Genomic DNA, 6,682 nt, shown 5'->3' on the forward strand with positions numbered 1-6,682 from the left:
TTACGTTCTTTCCTATCGTGATGGGCTTGTGCCAATGTTGCAAGGAACGCATATTCTGAGAAAAATGAACAACGATCAACCGCATCATGTGTTGTGGAATATAGGAAGGAACGCAACGGGAAGTGAACCAAAGACAGGAAAAATGGTGGAAAAATTAAACAAACAACTTATACAAAAGAAAGTGATGGAAGAAAGGAAAGAAACAAAACCTTGCCTCAAATGTGTTCAAGGCGAATCCATCAATTATTGTGGAGAGTAGGTGAAACCGGCGACTCTGGGCACGTCTTTTGACCTACTTTTTATTTTACGACGTTTTACGCACTAAACTAACCTACAATGAAAGAAAAAATGGACAGAAAAAGCTCTGGCATCACTTTTTAAGCTATTTTTTATGCCATCTCGTTTTTTTGACCTACATTTGAAATGACTTACGACATTTTCCTATAAGGCTACCCCCCTCTTACTGTAAGGCCCCCCTCAGTGTAATCTACTACGACCTGCTAATAGGCTTCTACTCTCAGCGTAATTTGTTTTTTACGATGTTTTACGGATTAAAACTAACCTACAATGAGAGTAGGTGAAACCGCCGATCCTAGAACGGCCTTTTGACCTACTTTTCGCGCGCAGTGTTGCCAGCTCCTCACTCGAAAAAATCACCAAGGTTTTTGTTTTTGGGTCTAACCTAACCTAAAGCAAGGAGGTGGCAACCTTGCTTGAGGTATTTTCTCGCAGTGTTGCCAACTCCTCACTCGAAAAAATCACCAAGGTTTTTGTTTTTAGGTCTAACCTAACCTAAAGCAAGGAGCTGGCAACCTTGCTTGAGGCTTGCCTTACAGTGCATAAAGCAAGGTTGCCAACCCACTGGTACTTTTGCTATAGCCTTTTACAAGAAAAAAAAAGAGAAAGGGAAGAGTTAAACAACCGACAGCTTACCCACAGCCTTTTTTGCTCTAACCTAACCTAAAGCAAGGAGCTGGCAACTTTGCTTGTGCAATCAACCCGGTTGACCGCTCTCAAGTGGAGATCAGCGTTGCCAACTCCTCACTCGAAAAAAAATCACCAAGATTTTTTTTGGTCTAACCTAACCTAGAGCAAGGAGCTGGCAATTTTGATTGTGCAATCAACCCGGTTGACCGCCCTCAAGTGGAGATCAGCGTTGCCAACTCCTCACTCGAAAAAAAATCACCAAGATTTTTTTTGGTCTAACCTAACCTAAAGCAAGGAGCTGGCAACTTTGCTTGAGGCTTGCCTTACAGCGCATAAAGCAATTTTTGCCAACCTGCACACACTGGGCAAGGAGAGCCGGCACTGCTGTAAAAAAGAGAGAGATGGGTGGATGGCAACGCAGTATGTGTGTGCGTGTGTGTGTATAATATGTAGCATTATTAACTAGAGTGTGTTGGCAATTTACTTACAACTAAAAAAAAATAGAGATGCCAACGTTGGTGTAAGATGAAGAGAGGGAGAGTGAGATTTATGGCTGGCAACAGTAATAAGCGAATGCGCCATATCGTAATTTTCCAACTCCGTATATCGTGACCTTTGTAAACCTCTCTCGGGGGAACGATGTGCCACACACACGCGCGCACACACCTGTATTGTGGCGCAAGCAAACAAACAAAATAATAATTGTTGTTTTTTTAGGATACCTGGCCCCTATAACCTCGCGAGGGTGCGTGGTGCCCAACACAGTTCTAATGGCCGCGGCTAACAAAGTCATGCCTTTGTAGAGTTTCATGGGTTTTTTTTTAACCCCCCCCCCCATGACTCCCTACAGAGGACCTCCGTGTGTAATGTGCGTGTTTTATGATTGAAGAGAAGAAAATTTTTTTGGTTAAGAATGGAATGTGTAAGAACTAAAAAAGTTTCCGTAGGGGGTGCAGCATCTGAAAGAAATAAAAAAATATCCTCAAAATAGTGTACATAATATGATAGAAAAATATAAAAAAAGTGTGAATGCAAAAATTAGTGTGAATGATTGTTTTTTTTTAAAAAAATAATAGAAAAATATAAAAAAAATGTGAATGCAAAAATTAGTCTGAATAATTGTTTTTTTTAAAAAAAAAATAAAAAGTGGTGCAAGAAATAATACGCATTTTTTTGATGTAGAAGTCTAATGGTGCGAGCAGATTTCTTCCTCGTCATGACATCCCCATTCTCGGGTGTGGATGTTGCAGTCCAGTAGCCTCAATTTGGTGTCGTGGGGATCAAGCGCCACTTTATTAATCATGGATGTACGCAACTGGTCGATGGTGCTTGTGATCCGATGTTCGGTCATGCGTTTGATTTTTTTGTCGAACAAGCACGACTTGTAATCTTCTACGGTTAGTTTGTTTGTGCTCGAACGCCCCACCCCCTTTGCTTTTTTTATTTCGGTCTCATCCTGAACTTTGATGGCATACATTTTCGCTCGAAGACCAGCAAACTCTGTGATGATGCGGCCGTTGACTTCATTCTTCATCTTCCCGATCGTCATTTTCTGGCTGTCGTCGAAGAGAGGGTGATCTTTCGGATAATTAGAGAAGTCGAAATGCTGGCTCATGTTTTTCAGATCTTCGTATAGATCATCGGTGTGGATGTTGTACACGAAGCTGTCCGTGTCGGTGTACACCACCTCGATCGCCTCTCCATAGCGTGGTTTCATGATGTCGTAGTGAAACTTGTACATGGCCAGCTTCGACAACTCGAGGATCGCGACTCCCGCGGCGATTGGTTTGTCGAATGTTATGTGGCGGAGAGCACGTTCGATCAATACCAACGTGTCGCTCAGTATCGTGAAGTTCTTGTACGTGGGCTGAGCGACGAGCTTGTTTATTTTCTTCGGGTCGGAGACCAAGTTGATATTTCTTCTTTTCCTGGCATCTTCCATGCTCTTGCCGTAGATGCTGTTGTTCATCAATTTGTATAGGTCTTTGTCTGCGGAAGAAGAAGCTGATGCTCGACGTTGAGTGTTGCCGTCGATATAGGGTGCTAGCCACCTGGTCTGTCTAAACTTTAATCCCGAGTGCACGCGCTTCAAAACCAATCCATGCCGGAGGTAGAATTGTAGGAGGCGATAATGCACCACGTAATTCTTTTTGCTCTTGAAGGTGAGCATCAGCTTCTTCTCCGGACCCGATTCCATCACAGGTGCCATCGCAAATCCATGGTGTTTTCGATGAAGCGATGCAGGATATTCCAAATCTACTTTCAGAAAACATCCATTTTCATGATCTTCGCTCCATTCCAAACAATCTTGAAGTTCCTGCTCGCTCATCCATTCGTATTCTCCGATGGGCAGAGGCTCGGACATGGCATAACCATATAGGTTGTTCATGTCCCAGTATGCCAAGAAGTTTGTCGGTTTTTTTGCATCGAAATCGGCGACATATGGATTGTTGGCCTTGACGTATCGAAGGGGACACTGGACGATTCCACCACGTTTTGCCTCTTCGACAAACAAAAGTTGATTGACATCCTTGATGAGTTCTATCTTCACCTTCGTGGATTTTAACATTGCCTGCCAAGAATAACCCGGTGTGGTGTAGCTGAAAGCGGGGTCCAAACCATATGCTGCTATTCCTCTCGAGCGATGGAGATGAAAACGATCGCTCAATAGCGTAACATCTAGTTTCAGATACAGATCGTGATAGTCGGCCATGGTTTGACAAGAGAATGTAGACCAGACGAACTGAGCATGATGGTAGTCCTCTTCGGTGCAACAGGTGTCGCTAAGACGACTGTAGAATGCTTCTCTCGGTGGTAACGATGTTTCTGAGAATTTGGAAGCATCCGTCATGTATTCGTAGGGGTAAACACCCTTGCGTCTCAACAGTGCTAAATGTTGGTCGCCGAAACATTTTCTGGTGGCGACCAAATCATCGTCGGTGAGTTGAGACGCGAGTGTCGCCAAACTCGAAGACAGAAAGTTGTAGGAGTCCAAGAAGCGAATTTCTACGTGATTGCCATTTCCAACGTCCACCTTCTTGCTGAATGAAATGAATTTCTCGTTGGTGCGAGCTATGACGCTAATGGGTTGAGCGTCGCATCCCATCTCTTTTATGAAGATTTTGGCGTCGTAGCCCTCCAAATTGTGAATAAATACAGGAATAAAATTTGGTTTTTTGATTTGAAGATTACAGTTGTTACACACGGGGGCCACATATTTTCCCGTGTGATGATTGTGGTGGCGAACTTTGACATTTTCGAGGGTGAAGTTACTTTCGCACACACCACACTGAGAGGCATGGTCGTATGCTTCCTTCTCTTCCTGGGTAAGAGACTCCATTGCTTTGTCTTCTCTTAGTAGAGGAGCGAATTGTATGGCCATCTGCTTCAGGGTTTGAATGAATTTTTGTGGAGCATCATTGCCGCGATTTAAAATAACATTGCCTGTGTTGTTGACCATCAATCCAAAAGCGCAGGCTTCGTGATGTAGAATTTCGGTAGTGCTCGATACGCTGGGATTCGGTTCGCATGTGGCGAGTGGAAGTTGGAAACTTTCAAAGTCGGCGCATATCACCACGGGATGCCAGAGTAATGCCTTGTAGTTGGAAAATGTCATGTCTCGAGAAGGCATTTTGATAGCCACGGCCGGATGTTTACTACACATTTCATGATGATCTCTGAGTTCTTCATCAGCGTTCTTTTTTCCTTGACCGTAGAATATACTCAGGCATCTGTCGCATACTCGAATTTTATGTTGATGTGTGGTAATTTGACTTCTTATTAATTTTGGAAGATTCTGAATTAGACAGTAATGATAATTATTATTATTTTCGATCAGGAGTAATCTGATGACACGATTACTTTTAATGTTGCTGTGTCTGAGAACGTAGATGGCGTTGTTTTTGTCTAATCCGAATATGTGTACTGCTATACTTTCGTTTTTATCTATCTTGTACTGTGCCTCAAATTTACTAATGTCTCGTAGATTTACAGGGTAATTAATGCCAGCCATAGGTTTTTCAAATTCTGAGAGATATTCTGGCTTGTTGTAGTGGTATAAACGATGCTTATGATTATTGGCTGGGTGATGATCGGCAATGATGCACCACAAAAAGCATCTGTTATCTTCATTTTGAATGTTGATTATGGCTTTCTTACTGGCTATTTCCGGAGGCAAATTGATGTAGCTGGATGCTCCCATCGGGTTGTATCGTGCCACCTTCAAAGTTAAAGTGTGAGGCGAACCGCAAAGTGTCCAACCCGATCCACGTTTTTGGAAAGTCTCGTGCTTGTTCATCAAAGCGTCAAACATCTGGTTGCAAATGGCATCCACCTCATCGACGTCGGCGGCGTGGAGGCTCTTTACACCAGTGTAATGATGGAAAGTTTCTCGCTCTTTTTTCACGTTTTCGTAAATGACGGAAACGATGAGGTGGATTTTCAACGAGCATTGCAACAAAGCTTCGGTGATAGACGAAATTAACTTGCTTTTGACCGAGCGTAAAAAGTTGTTTAGATCAGATGTTTCTTCAGATCGGAAAGTCTCCTCGGTTAAAATATTTTTAATATTTTCGCCGGCACTTTTCTGCTTCTTTCGTGGCGCTTGATCGTCAACATCGAGCTCTCTCTTACTTGATCCTTCGCCATGCATATCCTTCCGATGTCTACTCAAGTTAGAAATGGATATATATTTCCCACATTGGTCGCATGCACGTTTCGCTTCCTTCTTCTCCATTTTTTGTGCTAAGAAAAAAAAGATGAAGTTACTAAAAATTGCACATTTTTTTGTGGTGTTATTTATATTACATACGACCTCAATTTTTTCTTAAATAACCAACATGAATCTTTTTGGTTTCCGAAAGCAAACAATGGAGACTGTACACCGCACGACGACAGATCATGAATTTCTACCTTCCGCGTTAACTAAACTCAACGGTCTGTTGATTATTCACCTCAACAGCATTTGGACGAAATTGGATGACGATGTGGGCAAGATGTTTTATGTTTTTAATAACAATTTACATTTCTATGAAATTCCGATCGACGGGAAACTTCAAATTATCGTGAATCCGGAAAACGCAGGCGAAATCAAAATATCTACCGGCAAGAACATTTTTCGAATCAAGCACGACAAAATGCTTTCTAACATGGCATACGATGTTTCCGCAGGAGATTACCTGTACGTGGAACTCCTCGGAGATTACGACAAACTTATTCCTCTCTTCGTAGAATTACGAATCGTCTATCCTATTATAAATAACCGCTAACCAAAAATGCCTAACGACATTTTCGGCAACACCAAGCGTGTAGACCATGCAGAAGAGATTCTCATGTTGGACATTCGAGTTAAGAAGTTGAGGACCGATTTGATCGCTTTGCAGGAGACCTTAAACAAAAGTTTAGAGTCGGAAATCGCCACGCTCCAAACGCAATGTCTCGACCCCATTCTGAAAATCGATTCCGAACTGAAAACGCTCATGAAAAATTATGTCGACGTACCTTCTTACGACAGCGTTCAAAATATACAGTTGAGCGTGGATTCGCTTCAAAATGATTTGGCCAAATTACAGCAATTTCAATCGAAAAATGAAGATTTGGAAAAAATGAAACTCGAAATCGAAGAACGAACTTCCGCAATCGAAAAGAATTTCTCCGAACTTCAAACCGTGGTGAACGATATTGATGTAGAACGCTTGCACGTCGTCGTTTCCAAATTACAAGAAGAATTCACCGCCACGTTGGAAGAAATTAAATC

This window comes from Lepisma saccharinum, chromosome 13, assembly GCF_977018435.1.
Source record: "Lepisma saccharinum chromosome 13, izLepSacc3.1, whole genome shotgun sequence".
In the NCBI taxonomy this organism is placed as follows: Eukaryota; Metazoa; Arthropoda; class Insecta; order Zygentoma; family Lepismatidae; genus Lepisma; species Lepisma saccharinum.